Here is a 17,747-nt window from a genome sequence, read left to right as displayed (position 1 = left end):
CTTCTCAAATTGGGACTGATAACATCTGAATACCCAATCCTCAGGTTCGAAGGTGGGACTTTGGGAGTTTCATTCATTGGGCTCCCACGATGATCTCCAATTCTTTACTACCTAGTTTATTAAATTAACGTAGGATCTTAGTATGAATTAATAAATTATGCTTCACTTCTATTAGTTACTAGTGTAGTAATATTGCTAGCTTAGAACGATGTCTTACCACCGATATCCAGAGTTTTCCCTTGACATAAGCAGGTGATTATTTTCATATGCATAATAAACTTGTTACTAAGATTGGACAACTGTAAGTTCTACATTGACAGCTGTTGATTCAAATTATAAATTATATAACTTTAGAAAGAATATCACTGATGTCGATATGTCCGAGTGGTTAAGGAGACAGACTTGAAATCTGTTGGGCTTCGCCCGCGCAGGTTCGAACCCTGCTGTCGACGTTTTTGTCCTCTCTTTTTTTTTCTTTTTAGTGCTTAAGTGGTAATGATGAATATTGTCTTTCGTAAGATTCGAATCAATGCATTATAATATATAAATTACAAGGGTACTTTTTTTTTGCAATTGTTAGATATATGAACCTTAAAATTGGTTACACATCAATTCTATCTAAAATGTCACACTTAGCTCTCACTAGCTAGTTGTATAATTAGTGTCTTCTCTTCGTCTTGAGACTTGTTTCATCATCTCATTTCATTGAAGATTAACTCTCTCTTTCTCTCTTATTAGCTTATATCTCTATTCTTCCGTCTAATTGGAAATATCAAACAATGGCCTTTATATACAGGGGTAAATACAAATTATACATTCCTGTCAAAAAAAAATGACAATCCATAACCTAATTCCTAAGAGCAATTCTAAAAATCCACATTCATCCATAATTTTTTATATAACACGAATCCTATATCATACCAAGTAGATACCCAGGGATGAAATTGCTCATCCTACTGGCTCCCTGCATCAGCGTTAATGTAGGTATGGGGGCTGACTAAGCTCCATACCGGTCCACTTAGACCGATATGTATCGTCATAGTCTGCACATTTTACTATAGAACCGTTGACTTTGTCATACCGGTTTCGCTAAGATACCCAGACGGTATCCCTCCCAGGGCCATTACCCATGGGCCTGGGCTTGATCCAGTTAATATCTACACGCGCCTACGGGCTTAGACATAAACATCAACAGAGGATAAAAGTATATCCTAAAGGAATATACCCGTGCCCAGCCAATGAAAGCAGAGTTCTACTTGAGCAAGGACTCTTACCGGCTCCTATAAGGTACGTTCACAAACACAATCATACTCTACTTGAGAGCTACCGGTTTACCCATTACTGACTTAGGCATCGAAGGGGCGTTCCTCGGATCAACCCCCGAGATTAGCTTACGTGTTCTCTTTTGCAAGAAATCAAACCGACTTACACACGAAAGATATACCGGTTCACACCCTACCACTTATTCCATACCGGAACAAGCGTCTTCTTGGATTTAATGGTTGTGATAAGAGCCCTCTTGATCAGGACCCGGAGCAAAAACTTAATTATAGCATATTATTAATCAACAGATAAAGCGTCCATAATTACATAATGAAAGACTTTCGAAGGGCGATGTTCAGCCCAACGTTATTCAACGCCAAATGGACAATACTATACCCTAGTGAGGCGATGAATTATGTTGTTGCCATTCTTACGTGCATGAGACCATGATAGAGAAAATTAAATTTCTTACGAAGAGAAAGTGCATCTTCAAGAATTAAATCAAGATTGCATATTTGCATTGGAAAACATAACGAAGAGAAAGTCAAGAGTGCATATTCAAGAATTTTAGTAATAAGCAGTTAAAAATTTATTTCATACACTAAAAAATTAAGTCATCACATACAAGCTTGATTGAAGCGTATAGAAAAAATTAAAATTGAATTGATAAGACTAAGAGCCATCACAACCATGACAATTTGAAAAGAGAGGAAGATGGGGGGAAGTAAAGAATTAAGAAGTCAAGGAAGATTTATTAATATAAGTTTCGAGAAAACAAAATATTGGTAATTAACTTTATGTTTTATGAGGCCCATAGAAAATGAGCCCGGAGTCCCCGCTCAGCTGCCTCCCATGCATGAGATTTATATGGTTGAATTGTGATCTTACGTGAAGAGTATTGGATCAGATAAATTCAAACGTAATTTGTTGAAAATAATCTCATGCTCTTTTATCAGCTTTATGAAACTATTGAAATAGTCAATTGGGACAAGAATGAGTAGCACGTAATGGTCTACTAAGATCATTTGAGGCCATATATTAGCTATCTTTTACTAGACTTCTAAATTAAATCGGTCAAGTTCACATATATACTATTTCACGTCTTTATTCTAATTGCAACACTTGTCTGTTTTAGAAGTTAATTCACTTTATTTTTTTTAATTTTAAAGTTTCACGTTATCTATCTTTTCATCACTTGAGCCCTATTACCAATCATACACCATACTATTTTTAAAAAAAGGTGTTAATTTCCGACATCATCCCATACATTAAAAAACAATTACTTAAAGCAACACAAAATTATAATTTTCCTTTCCTTTAAAGATTGTTGCTTTTTTCTCCTTAAGGCAGTTGATCATATTTGGATATTTCCTTTTCTTCAGGATCAAAATGAGCATATATTTGGAATATAAAAGTAGTAAACTATAACGAGTATAGCCCATATTCATTGTATCTAGGGGAGTAAGGTTGAAAATATCAACACAATCGGTTGATCTGAACTCTGAAATCTGAAGTCTGCACGCATATAAGCGTATAACTTCCTAACGAAATATCCCAAACTTTTTTTATATTATGAAGCAACCTCCTTATCCAATTACTAAATTTCAGGGAAAAAAATATCAACATAACAAGTTGAGAAGGAAAGAGTGTAACGGAGGAAATCAGAAAAATACTCTGCCTACAAAAACAGTAATCGCATGAAAAAAAGTGAAGCCACTAGGAAAGTTGCGGCGCTGGGTCCCACTTTTCCAAGTTGACTGAAAATAGTAAGTGATCTGAACTTCTGACCTCATGACTTTCAGCAACATAAAATCCTTTTTTCTTTCTTTACGCAATTGGCATGCAGCTGTTACTATAAATGTTTTTGTAGTACAATGTCACCTTATCCTTTCCTTTTATATTTTCATGTACAACTGGTTGCTAGTCTTGCTACTTGCAAGAGTTGCAACTCTTCCAACTTGGAAGATCACTTGCTCCAATAATTGACCATATTCTTTTGGTCTTATTTTTAGTTTTGCGCAGTTCAGTTCAACACAGTTCAACACAGTTCAGTAGTTTCCTCTCACAATTTTCATTCAGTTCAGTTCAACGCAGTTCAGTTCAGTTCAGTGCAGTGCAGTTCAATTCAATTTAGCGCAATTCAGTTCAATTTAACTCAGTTTAGTTCAAAAGAACGAGACCTTAAAATAAATATTCTAAAACTATAAAATTAATAGGTGAAAGATAAGGAAAATCATGTATAAGATGGATCCGATGTCTTTTACCCACACTCTAGGAGCTGGCAATGTAGGTACTAGTACGGATTATATGCCTTGGTGTATTTCTCATTATATTAAGTCAGAGGATAGAATGGCCTGGTGATTGGGCGGCAATATGCTTTTGTTGATTATGAAGCATTGAAATGTAGAGCTGGTTAGATCAGATTCCCTTAAACCATACTCTTCTTCTATTGAAAGAAATTAAAGGATCAAGTTGTTTTGGTACATCGTGATCTCTTTTACGAGTATAGTTAGAATAAGAAAGTAACAATTTAGAATAATATTCCGAATATCAATGTATTTTTTTAGGTGCATTGACTGGTTTGTTCCCGTATTTTATGTCCATAAGACTTACTCTATCCATCCCATAATACTCTTGACAACAAGACAAGTAATTCTAGATCATAAGTTGTTGTTTGGTTATCAATTGTTATTGTATTGAAAAGTAGATGTGATAGGAGTTAGTAGTTAGTAAAAGTTGTATTATTTTATTTTAAGGAGAGAGGATGTGGGACATGATTAGAGTTGGTAGGTAATAAATTTTTATTTTTTGAACGAGTAATTTCATTAATTGAAGGCCAAACGACATCTACAATAGGTATTAAAGAAAAACAAATTTCAATCAAACAAGGTTATATCAAATTTATCTTCCGATAACTAATAAGAGTGAAATTATTTTATTTGGAAGAGTGAGAGTGTGGGCCAATAGTTAAAAGGTAGAATGATAAAATAATAGTGGTTCATATCCCGAAATAGAAGTGTAAAGAGTATTAAGGAACAAATATAAAAAGAAAGTGTAAAGAGTATTGTGGGACGGAGTGAGTAAGAGTTAAGAGTCTGGGAAAGGTTACTAGAACTATTGTTCTAAAGAATCCACTAAAAACTAACCTTAACTTGAAAATTGAAAACCGGTTTTTTTGTTCTTTTTCCAATTTTTTTTGCTCAATTTATGTTTTTTTTTTTTATCATTTTAAGAAACTTTTGCTCATTTTACAAAATTTTTGCTCATTTTACAAATTTTTGTTGATTTTATGTTTTTTTTTGCTCATTTTAAGTTTTCGCTCATCTTAAGAAACTTTTGCTCATTATGTAAATTTTTGCTCATTTTATGTTTTTTTTGCTCATTTAAAAAACTTTTTACTCATTTTATGTTGCAGTTTTTAGTATAACGAGTGATTTTCACATAATCCTATTCCTACATATATATATTTAGTGCGTTATTTTGTCACTAGTTTTATCTAAAAGTTTCGTGCCATGTTTATACACAACATTCATAGTATAACAGGAATTCTTCTCATGAACCATGACAACTATAAAGATCCAGTATGATATCTTATCTATCTTTCACTTCTTCATGTTCAAGGATGTATTCAAGTCAAAGATAGTAACCATGGATGATTGAATTCTACCTCATCACTAGAATCTTTTATGCCAATATAAATGCCCAATAATGAGTGCACAATGTCCTATTCATTCGCCCTTTAAGATGCCTTTAGATTTTGGTGCTTTTTTCACACAAAAAAGATGCCTTTGGAGTTTTTGCAAATTGACGGTAAGAAAAAGCTCACTTTGAATCTATAAATCCATTAACCTACTTCAATCGTAAGTTAATGACCATTTCCAATCATTACAACAACACAAAATGTTCAAGTTTACATATTAATTAGAAAGGGAAATGGCATTTTTTTCCAAACAAAAACAAATGCCTCCCATGACATTTTCCCATTCAAAAGTTGTAAGTATGACTAGTTATTTTCGTGTGAGAATAATAATGGCTCACCCTCAAAAGAAAGCCTCAATAGCAATACACATATGTATAATAAAATAAAGTTACAACATACTTAAATATTTATCAAATTTTATATCACACATCTAGTACATCCAAGGCTATTTTTTTCCTCTCATTTTCACTTAGAACTCGATCTAAGAGCAATAAGCAAATAAATATTGGTTTGCATTGTACGCCCCGAGGGTTTCGGTATTTATTTTGATTGATATATTTGTTTTAGTAAAAAGTATAAGAACATATATTTTTTTTTTTTTTAAAGAGGAAAACAACATCACTAAGATGGCCCCCAAGAGGAGGGCCATCCTAAAGCATCCTTTCGGATGATTGCAGAAAAAGAAATATCCGGGGAATCAAACCAATAACACAAATTAGAACACAAGTGACCCTATTAGCCATCCAATCAGCCGCCGAATTCCCTTCCCGAACTCCATGCAGAATCCGGACCTCATCGAACACCTTCAGCTCTTCATCTGCATCCATAATAAGAGAGTGAATGGACCAAGGAATTTTCCACAATCGTTTAATCGCCTGAATAACACACAGGTTATCCCCTTCAATAATAAGGCACTTAATCCCCATCAGTTTAGCAGCCCTAATGCCAACAACCAAGGCCCAAGCTTCTGCTACTAACACCGAATGCTGGGAGGCAATAGCCTGCCCCCCACACACCAACACCTTCCCCAAAGAATCTCTAATAACAAACCCCAACGAGGCCTCACCAGAGTTTAACTTAGACCCATCAAAATTGAGTTTACTAAACGTAATCGGCGGAGGGGACCAACAGACGTTCGATCTATCAAGTTTACTGGAATTCCCCCTAGACACATTAGCCTTAAGCCCAGAAAGCACTAGAGAATGAGCCCCCTCTAACTTTCCAGCAAACATTTTTACCATGATGGCAACCTTTTCAGGGAGAAAAGGCTCCTGACGAAAAGCAATACCATTACGCGCATACCAAATAAACCACCAGGTTAACGCAAGTTTAGAAATATGGTCAAAATCTAACACTCGAGGAAGCAAAGAAAGATAATCACCGAAAGAGCTAACCCCCTGAGGAGGGGGGGGGGGGAATGGGCCACCCCAAGGAAGAAGCTAAAATGGCAAAAACATCAATCCCAAATGGGCACTCTAAGAAGATATGACCAGTATCTTCCGAGTGATGATTACAGAATCCACATTCTAGAGGAACGAAAATGTGACTAATTTCTAACCTTTTCTTAGTAGGAAGACCATTGTTGCAAATTTTCCATAGGAAAAACTTAACTTTGGGCGGGATACGGAGCTTCCAAATCCAACAAAAAGGCTCCGGATCCGGCGGATTAGAACCAAAACCTTGAAGAAGCGCGACTCCAGATTTAACAGAATAACAACCATCTGCTGTTAACCCCCACACAAGCTTATCCTCGACTACGAAACGGGGAATAAAAATACCCTTAATAACAGATACTATATGCTCAGGGATAACCTGACACAGACGCTGACAATCCCATTGGGACTCCGAATCAATAAAAGAAGCAACAGACAGATCCTCCGAACCCCTAATGACGGGACACACTTCACTAATTGGGTAGGAAAACGCCCAGTTATCAAACCAAAAGGAAATTTTGACACCATTGCCAACAATCCATCTGAGACCTTTTCTGAACTTTTGTCTTAGCAACATAAGCCTCCGCCATTGCCAAGATACATTAGCTTTCACCTTATAATCGAAGATAGAATCAGTCTTCAGATATTTCCTAGAAACCAGATTAACCCACAGATTATCTGGGTTATCAATAATCTTCCATAATAATTTAAATTGGAGAGCCATATTATTAATTTTGGCTTTCCTAATCCCCAATCCCCCGAACTGTTTAGGTTTACACACTTTTTCCCAGCCTATAAGATTGGGGGATTTAGAATCTAACGATTTGTTCCAAAAAAAATTCCTATAACTTTTATCCAGACCATCCAGAACAGCAGACGGTAAAGCAAAACTCTGCATCTGGTAATTGGCCTTAGTAGCTAAGTTCGATTGGATTAAAACCGTTCGACCAGCTTGCGATAAAGAATTAGCTTTCCACTTAGGAAGCTGAGCTTGCACCTTTTCTCGAATGGCACAAAAGGTAGAAGTCGTGACTTTTGAGTCAATAATAGGACATCCAAGATACGTCCCAAGGGACCTAGCTTCAGCCATCTGAAGGATATTTGAAAAGGAAGAGGCTAATTCTGGGTCCGTATTCGGAGAGCAATGGTAAGCTGACTTATTATAGTTAACCAGCTGACCCGACATACAACAGTATCTATCTAAAATATTTCTAATAACAGAACAGCTCTCAGGAGATGCTGTAGCGAAAATCATGGTATCATCAGCAAAGGTCAAAAAAGGAACCTTCACCCCAGAGTGACCAAGAGTCACACCTACAAGCTTAGAACCGGAACTACTCTCATTATGAAGTTGCCTAGCAAGCAGTTCAGCACACAAGATAAAGATATAAGGCGATAAAGGGTCCCCTTGACGGATCCCTCGAGAGGGGGAGAACATCTGGCCAGGAATACCATTAAGCAAAACCGAAAAGGAAACGGTAGAGATACATTCTTTCACCCAACCAACCCACTGCTCACAGAAACCCAGCTTGCGCAACACAACAAGGATGAACTCCCATTCCAATCGATCATACGCCTTTTCCATATCTAATTTAATCGCTAACCAACCTTTGGCACCTGATTTCTTTTTAAAAGAATGAAAAACTTCATGGGCTAAAAGAACATTATCTTGAATTAATCTTTCAGGAACAAAGGCTCCTTGAAGCGGGTGAATTATTTTACCCAACACCGTTTTAAGGCGGCTAGCCATCACTTTAGAAATAATTTTATAAATGGTAGAGCACAGACTAATAGGTCTAAAATGGTTCGGAGAAGAAGGGGCTTCAATTTTGGGTATCAAGGTCACAAAAGTATGATTAATTTCTTTTAGTAACTTCCCAGAATGGAAAAAAGCCTTAACGGCTCTAAATACAGAATTCCCTACTAGCGCCCAATACTGCTGAAAAAAGAAGGGAGGGAAACCATCTGGCCCCGGCGCCTTATCCGGCCCTAACTCGAAAACGGCTAACTTCACTTCCTCAAACGTGACTTCAGCACAAAGCATTGTATTGTCATCCCCAGAAATAATTGCATCAAGTAGATGGAAGTCACTATTTTCGTCAAAATGACAGTTCGGATTAGACGTGAATCTCTGAATGAAAGCATTAGAAAAGAAATTTTCTACTTGAATAGGGTCGGAAATAACAACACCATCTTCATTCGTAATAGAAGAAATAAAATTACGATTTCGTCTAATGGAAGCACAAGCATGATAATACTTGGTATTAGAATCACCGAGATTTAAAAAATTAGACTTCGCTTTTAACTTCCAGTGGGTTTCTTGAAATTCAAGTAACCGGGCTTGTTTAGTCAAAAATTTACTTTGCTTAGCACAGAGGGAAGGGCAATCCGGATTAGCTAACAAACTATCTTGAATTAAACGGAGCCGACTTTCAACAGCCCGCAGCTGACGGAAAATATTACCAAATCGAGTAGTCGACCAGACTTTAGCCTTTTCTTTTAACAATTTGCATTTTTTGGTTAGACAATACATGAAAGACCCATTAAATCTGGTACACCAAGATTTTTTAATAATTGTATCAAAATCTTTCCTAGTCGTCCATATTTTATTAAACTTAAACGGGGGAGCTTTTCTCCCTTGATGAAGCTTCAAACATAACGAAACTTGGCAATGATCCGAAGATGTGAAAATATGATGATTAAGAAATGCATTAGGAAATAGATTAACCCAATCTAAACTAGCTACCCCTTTGTCTAATCTTTCCAGGATATTACCATTTCCGCTTTTTTTCTTTCTCCAAGTATACCTTTGGCCCTTAAAAGGAAGTTCAATGCATTCTAAAGAAGAAAACAAGCTGTGCATAAAATTTAATCGAGCAAAGGAAAAAGCTGCCCCTCCTATTTTATCATGCTGAGAGCTAAGCTCATTAAAATCGCCTAAAACAACATAAGGGCACGAGAACCCTTGAATTACACAGATTAATTCGTCCCAAAAAACAAGCTTGAGATTGGGATTAGGAGGAGCATAAATTAGTACAAGCTTAAATGAACAGTTCATAGACAAAATAATAACATTACAGACCATAAATCTATCAAATTTAGCTTCAACATTAATAATAAAAGGATTAGAGGCTACATCCTTCCAAAATAACCACAAACCGCCTGCTAAGCCAAAAGAGGGGAGGAAGTCATGGTGGTGAAACCCACAAAACCTAACACTCGCCTCCGAGGGAGGGGAAAAGGATTTGGTTTCACAAAGCATCATGACATGCACATTATTATAATTACAAAAGTCTTTCACTTCCTCCATAGCTAAGTGCCTCTTACAACCTCTAACATTCCAAAAACTTATATTCATAAACTTAGCAGATTAGACATAGAACCAGACTAGGTTCTACCCCTCTTCAGATTGGCTGTGGAAGACTCATCATCCGAATCCATCTTCCTCCTCTTAGAAGAGCTAGAAACAGACATATTCTCAGGAGTTAAAGCCCCTACAACTCCCATCCCCTCAATTTGCCTAATAATTGAGGTCTCAGAATGAATAGAATGGAAAGAGCCATCATGCTGGGAGATATACCCATCCAGAAGAGATTCATGAACATTATCCTCCAATACATAAGTATCATCAACAAGGCCAGAATCAATAGCATCATTTTCAAACATTACCTGATTATCTTCCATAAATTGATCGACTTCCGGAATAAAACCATCATTAATGAACTCAGATGGGTAAATAGCTCTTAAAGGGACAGGGGCAATCATATCATCATCATTGATATCAGATAGAAGGAGGGGCTTATCACCTGAGAATGAAACAGGGACTGGAGCTGAGAGCTCAACAGAACCCAGCTGTTTTCCAGCATGCAGAGGAGGAGGGATAGCAGATATAGCTTCAGTACCAACTTCATCATCAGAGGAGTCTAGCTCAATAACAGGATGAGCTAGAACTAGACCCTTACCTTTACCACCGTGACTAGGAAGAGAGATACCAGCAGCTGTGGGATGGGCATTAGAGGGCCCATCATCAATTTTGATACCACCACCACCACGAGCTTTCTTACCTGTGAAGGACTTTCCAGCAAACTTTTTCTTATAAACAGACTGTTTAGGATAGACACCAGAAGCAGATTGAGGACGGACAATGTGTCTAGGCCTAGCCTCCACCACTAAAGCTTGCTCAGCAGTGGACAGAGGCTTGGCTAGCCTAGTTGCACCTTGAATGAACTCAGATAACCACTGTTTTTTAGGATGTTTCATCAACATCACCTTAATTTCTTTTTGGGGAGGGGACAAAATCAGACAATCATCAATACTATGATCATCACAGCCACAGAATGAACAGCCAATAGAAAAATCTTCGTACCATATTACATACCCACACTTAATACCACCAGCCCTAGTGATCTCAGCATATTCCAGAAGGGGCTCAGAGATATCCACACGCACACATGCTCGTGCAAATCGCATCTTATGCTTAAGAACAGATCTAGTATCCAGTCTAATGAGAACTCCAACATTGTTAGAAGCTAACATATTAGCCACAGAATCAAAATTAAGAAGTTCAGCAGGGAATCGAGGGATTCTCACCCATAAATCAACATACTTTATTTCCTCTACATAGGGATCAAAATGGGGTTTCCATGGGTAAATAACAAACAATTCACCCTGAACATGCCATGGTCTCTCAGACCATACAAGAAACAAATCACCAGGATTAGCAAACTTAATCATTACCCAGTGGTTACCCATGTCTAAATAGTCAATGTCACCCTTACAGAACTGCCAATCAGCCTTAGTTTTAAACATAATCATCCTAAGGTCAACTGGGGCACCCAACATTTTTCCCACCAAACAGGACTTAGAAAGCTCATCAATATCTTGCTTGACTTGAGATAACTCATCTTGAACAATAGCCTCAGGGAAAGTAGAAGGGCCAGGAGGGTCACTTACCACTTTACCTGAACCGCTACCAGCTGGTGCTCCCAAAGGAGTTCCACTGCCATCCAGTGCACCTGGACCATTTTCAGCTTCCAACAAAACATCTTTGAAGGATTGCATCCTCACACCACAACAAAAACAAAATTTGAGGTTTGACAGAAAATTCTGAATGAGAACTTGAAAAAAAGGAGATAACCAGACTAGAACTGAGAAAAAGAGAGAGAGAAACTTACCCATTCTCAAACCCTTCAAAGGGCTTATATACTGCGGAATCCCATAGAAAATCCAAATTGCTAGCATTAAACACCATACCTGAACAGAGCCTTTTCTAATCGCATTTAATGCGAATACTATCATAATGGATAAACAACCAAAACCTTCACGAAACCAGAACCACAGACACACAATCAATATCGCAAACCCTAAAGAAATGATGGCAAAGCCTCCAAGAAGATTAAACGCCACTGACCACTCACATTCAATACACTGGAAGATCACTTTACTCCACTGACACACTCTAGGCCTAAACCCTAATTTGTACTTGAAACCCCTAAAAGAGAGCCACCTTAGCCAAACCAACTGGCAAGCAATGAGCGATTTGGAAGAATTAGCCCAGCTCACCCTAATTACTACTACCTTTACACGCCAAAACCAGATTTTGAAGGACGAAAATCCCTTAATTGAAGCAGACCTACCTCTAATCACTATAGGGGTAGCCTGAAGCTTAACTGCGATACGCAATAAATCCGCCACCAACCTAATCTTCACAGGGAATGAAATGACTAGATGAAGCGGAACTAGAAAGGATCGAATTAACAAGAACAATCGGACTTGAAATAGGGCATTTTTTGCAATTCTAGGGTTTCGGGTTTTTCTCTTGTAAAAGGGCTTAGGCCAAGAGCTTCTCACTCTAGCTTTCTCTCTCATCTTTCCCAAGCTTGGGGAGTGTGGATAATTTGATTTTGATTATGGGATTGTAATTCGTTATGGTAAGTATAAGAACATATGTTTAAAGAAAAAGTATTTCTTAAAATTAATCTAAGTATTTCAACATATATGTAGACAAATTATTGGTAAAATTTTAAAAATTTGATTTTAAAGCTCTATCTGGTTGGAGAAAAAATGTTCTAGAAATATTTTTGCTAAGGAAAATACAATTATTATAGATGAGTTTTCCTTTGTTTGGTTTCTTTACATGAAAAGTTTGACATAAAAGGAAAAATGAAAATGAAAGAGGAGGATAGATGAATGGAAGAAAAGATGAATGTATAAAATGAGGAGGATAATTGGTTTTTCTTCTTTTGAAAAATAAAATGTTTTCCACTCTTGGAAAACAAATTTCTACCACCCTTCACAAATAATAAATAGAAAAATAAATAATTAATATTTAAAAAATTGTTTTTTATCCAATCAAACACTCCGTAAAAGTTAACAATGGGACAAATGTATATGACTAGGGATATATTGACAAATTCAGTTAAAGAGTTCTGAAAAAGTTGCAAGATGGATCTATTTAAGATTCGAATTAACACCAATATGCTTTCCATTTGTACGATCACTTTCTATGTCCAATCTCAGTGAAAGTGAAATGCCATCAATTTTCACAAAAGAAAGGGGAAAAAAAGGGTAGAGAAAAATATGAGAAAGTATTGATAAGTCATAGTTAAATGTTAAAATGATATTTTATAAGGATACCAACGTAATTTCATAAGTTGTCGGTATTAAAGTAAGTATAAGTTGGTACCAAAGTCCAGTTAAATTGGTACTAAACTAACATTTGTATATCAAGTAAGAGTTATTTCGGTATTGCTATCACGGTGAGTCTATTTTTATACCAATTTGATTGAGTTTTTGCATCAGCTTATACTTTCTTTGTTACCTTCAGTTTAAAAAATTACTTTGGTATTCTTGTGAGATGTCATTTTGGCATCTCACAACGGGACGTCAATCCAAGCTCGGAGAATATTATCCCTGTATTTTCATTGTATTGAGTTGTAAGATTGTGAAATACTTCCTCCTTTTTTAATTTAATTGCAACATTATTGTACTTTGCACAAGATTTCAAGCAATGTCACTTTCAAACTTTTCAGAGGTTATTTTTTCACTACTTAATGTGTAACAAGAGGGGAGGGGGGGGGGATGAAAAAAGTATTTTTTGATGGAAAAAGTGAAAAATAAAAACTATAATTACTTTTTGGTTGGCCTATTACTCTAAATAAAAAAAAGTTTAAACAATATAGTAATTAAAAATGAATTAGGATTGACTCAAATTGTGAGCTTTTCGATCTTCACTAGTAAAGTCTAGAGTTTAATTTTAATCCTTGGGATTTAGGGAGGTTGAGGGGGTTAGGGGGTGTTTGGCTTGTAATGAGCTTATGGGTGATCGAGGGCTTTGTACGAGAGGAGTTTAGGAGATTTCTTCTTACCTATTAATTAAAAATATATATATATATATAGCAATTAAAAAGAAACAATAATTTATGAAAAATATAGCAACTAAAAAAACGAAGAAAATATTTAATAAGAAAACCTAGACTAATTTGGGTACAATGTTTTATGAACTCAAACATTAAATTTCAGCATGCATATAATGAAATGATCTTTGAAATAGGTCAGATAAATAAATAAAATATTCCAAGATTCTTTGATATATTTGTGTTACTAAAAATAAATAAATAATATCCAATCATAAATGGCTTGTCAAGTTTGAGAACTTCAACTTAAGCTTATTAGCATAATAGCATGTGATGGTGAGACACATTGAATTGTAGGTTTAACTAACGACTAGCTATTTCTTACATGAGTGATCCCACTTAATTTTGCAATAATCAAGCCGTCCAAATCCTTGAGATTTTTATACCACTAACGACTAGCTATTGTAAACATATGCAGATCGTTGACATTCAAGGTCCGAGCATCAAACACTTCCCTCGTTCTATAATCTCCATCCCAAAAAAACCTTGCCCCAATTATTTTGGGCATGGATATTTAAGAGGAAAACTAGTTATTAGGGTTGGGCTATGTCTCGGGTAAGAAAAAATTTCATTTATTAATATAATACTTTATGATAATAACTTAAAACTTTAGTATATGTACTTGAGGTCTCGAGATCAAACCTTATACTATGCAATTTCTTAAATTTTTTTAGTGTACATGGATTACATGAACTAAAACTCCCTAGGGAGAGCGCCATGTGGCATGGTTTCTTGTTTTCGCACGCCTTTTAATATATTTGTATAAATTAGAGATTATGAGTAATTTATTTATTGTAAGTTTAAATGTCAAAAGAAATATAATATTATAAAAATGAGTTAGGGATTTAACATTTATTCCCTTCATTTCTTTTTAATTTACTCACTTTATGCTGCTCTAACTTCCCATTAAGATGCAATGCACCACAGTCCCCCGAGAGGGCTGCCTCCTATTTTCTTAGTTAGCCCTCTTTCTTTCCTTGACTCTTGGCATGCAATTAGATGCTGCTTAACCTAGAATTCAATTTTTTAGCTTTCTTCAGGATTTGGCCCGAACTGTTTGACCTACCTGGTAGATGTGTGCATTTGACCTCTACCCATACTTTGCTTTGTCTCGAAGGTCTTCGTTTCTAAAACAATATCACAGCTCAGGGGGACCAGAAAAGGCCTTTCGTTTTCCCCCTTTCGTCGGCCCTTCTCTCCGACTATTTGGTATGTTCGTCTAGTCATAAAAGCTTTTCCTGGGTGAGCGAGGTGTAAGGTTAGATCAGAGGGCCCTCAAAAGGCGCCCAAACGTTTATGAAGAAGCTAGTAACAAAAGAAATAAGAGCTGGCAACGTTTTTCCTTCTTCAGGGGAGTTGCGAGCTCTGTCCCTATCTAAAGCACAGGGAGACCCGGTCACAACTGATCTCTGTCTTGAGTATGAGAGAAAAACTAAAAAGTGGATTGCAATATCAAAAAGTTGATAACATGAGTGGAAAAAGAAGAAAAAGTATATATGATATATTACTACAAATAGAAAAACAACGGTGTGTAGATTAAAAAGAAATAAACTAATCAGGAAGTGTATATATTAAAAAGAAACGAAAGGAGTAACTTTTTGGTCAAACTTTGTGTATTTTGGCTATATACATTATAATATGATATCTTTTTTATATTCGTTTCAATTTGCATTTTCGAAATAACAAATTACCAATCTTAGGTATTGTTTAATTTGGTTGACATTCTAATTCATGTGTAGTCTAGGCCGGTAACCTAGGTTATTTCCTAAACAAGGTAAGAGCCACACAACTCCCCCTTAGAGTATTTTATTTCATGTAATCCACATACAACAAAAAATAAAAAAATGCATAGTGTAAGACTTGATACGATCCCATGATCACATGCCTATATACTAAAGTTTTAACCACTAAACCAAGTGATACTTGATATTATCATATTTTTTTTAATAGTTACTTGATATTATCATTTTAAAGTAAAAAGATATACAATTACTCGAAACGTAGCCCGAGCCTAAGAACGAATTCCTAAGAAATTAAAACCAAAGAGTTAGGTCAGTGGAATTTCTCGAAATTTTACTTCCCACATACAAATTGGAAAAAGTGGTATACCTAGCCACTCTAGGTATACAAATTCGAACGAGGAACAAGCCAAGAGAAAAAAAACACAACAATTATAAAAAAATAAAAAGGAACTACTGAGGAATTAGGCGTGCGAAAGCCACACCTCTAGCATTGGCCTTTCATAATTGTAGCTAATTTAAGTGTTCATGTTGACAGTTATAGAACGATTGTTTTTTAAGAGAAGAAAATATATCATTAATAACAAGTCATACGATACATAAAATGATAATTAGGGTCTAAAAAATACATATTTAGCAAATCACAACAATTATCATATTGGAACCAATTAATTTTAAGCGTACTCGAGCACAACTCCAACTATACAGCTTCAAACTTGACGCGAGCATTATGTTTCAATGTCTTTGTATCTTTTCGAGTAGAGACCTTCAAATTTGATTATGTGGTATAATTGTTCTCAGTGATGAATTGCTGAAAAATCTGAAACCTCATAGATCCAAATCATTTTCCAAATTATTAACACCATGAAAACAAGAAAACTCATACAAAGATGAGAAGCAACCCACCAGAAAAGGGGAGAAAATCTCTTACGAATAAAATAGAACAAAACAAAAAAAGGTATTAAAGAACATAAAAATCCTATAAACTAAGGAAAAGGGGCGAAGATACTCTAATTTTCAAATAAATTAGACTATTTTCGGCCTAAGAGGCCAAGAAAATTAGAAATCCGTAAAAGAGAATGGAATAGGGAGAGGGAGAGGGAGAGGAGGCATCAGGCAATGTAAAGTGAGAACAATTGTTTAATGAAGTACTCAACACAACTTTATTATGTTGGACAGTTGGAGTATCATACCGATTTTTTTTTTTTAGAAAAGAAAGAATATCTCTAATAATTATTTTATTGTAACTTTCGCAAAACATCACCCCAAAGCGAAGTTGGGTAGATTTACAAAATAATAATTCTTAATCGGTAAAGATATTGTTTAGTACTAATTTTATTCCTAACAAATCTATACACTTTATTTGGGGATAACTAAGACGATTCCACAAAAGCAAGAGAGAAAAGAAAAATGGTGAAGCTAATTCTGAAAAGTACAAAACTAAAGTAAAATATTTGAAGACATAAAGTATATGATTATATGAGTGTAGTCGTGCAGAGATGGGTGGAAAAAGTGGAGAAAGATAGTGGAAAATATTACTCCATTTTTAGATAAACTCAAAGTATATACACTAAAAGAACTACCTAAAAAACAATGTTTAGATAAAAAAGAAACAAATGCAATAGCTAGTAATTAAAAAGTCATATGTAAACGCAATCACACATCCTATTCCTATATCATTATAATTATGATTTGAAAAAAAATCGTGGTTCAATGAATCAAATTTCTCATTTCCCACATAACAAACCTCTATCACCTACACATAAAATTTTACGTGATTCAAAGACGTGCTACAATAATTAAACATAGTCATTTATCAACAAGATTTTCATTGTAGACTTTCAATGAAGTTGTATAACAAAAGTAAAAAAATTAAGATAGGATCGATTTCAGATTCTGTGATATTAAAAAATTAAACCATGAGGTTTATGAGGTCCAACCAATGTACAATAACTTGATAAGCTATTCTCAATTATTGTGAAATTGATCAATTGGAATATATATATATATACTTCTGGTATATGCTATACATTTCACATTAATTAGTTTTACTAATAAAATAATAAAAGAAAACCGTCGGTTGCATTGGACAAAGTTGGAGGATGATTGTGACAGTGAAAGAGTGAAGTGAAGGTGTGGAGAAGGTGATCACAAGGCATGAGGCACGAGCTAGCTAGCTCATGAGCATGACAATTCA

General features: G+C 35.5%; 1 non-coding gene across 1 annotated transcript; it reads left to right on the top strand.

Moving 5' to 3' along the window:
• The first annotated feature begins 370 nt into the window (after positions 1-370).
• Positions 371-452, top strand: TRNAS-UGA (transfer RNA serine (anticodon UGA)). Its single transcript has one exon. It is a non-coding gene; the product is annotated as a tRNA-Ser (tRNA).
• The last annotated feature ends 17,295 nt before the right edge of the window (positions 453-17,747 follow it).

The sequence above is a fragment of the Beta vulgaris genome, chromosome 6 (genome assembly GCF_026745355.1).
Source record: "Beta vulgaris subsp. vulgaris cultivar EL10 chromosome 6, EL10.2, whole genome shotgun sequence".
Taxonomy (NCBI): domain Eukaryota; kingdom Viridiplantae; phylum Streptophyta; class Magnoliopsida; order Caryophyllales; family Amaranthaceae; genus Beta; species Beta vulgaris.
The sequence above is the reverse complement of the archived record's forward strand: the minus strand, read 5'-3'. Positions and strand labels throughout refer to the sequence as shown.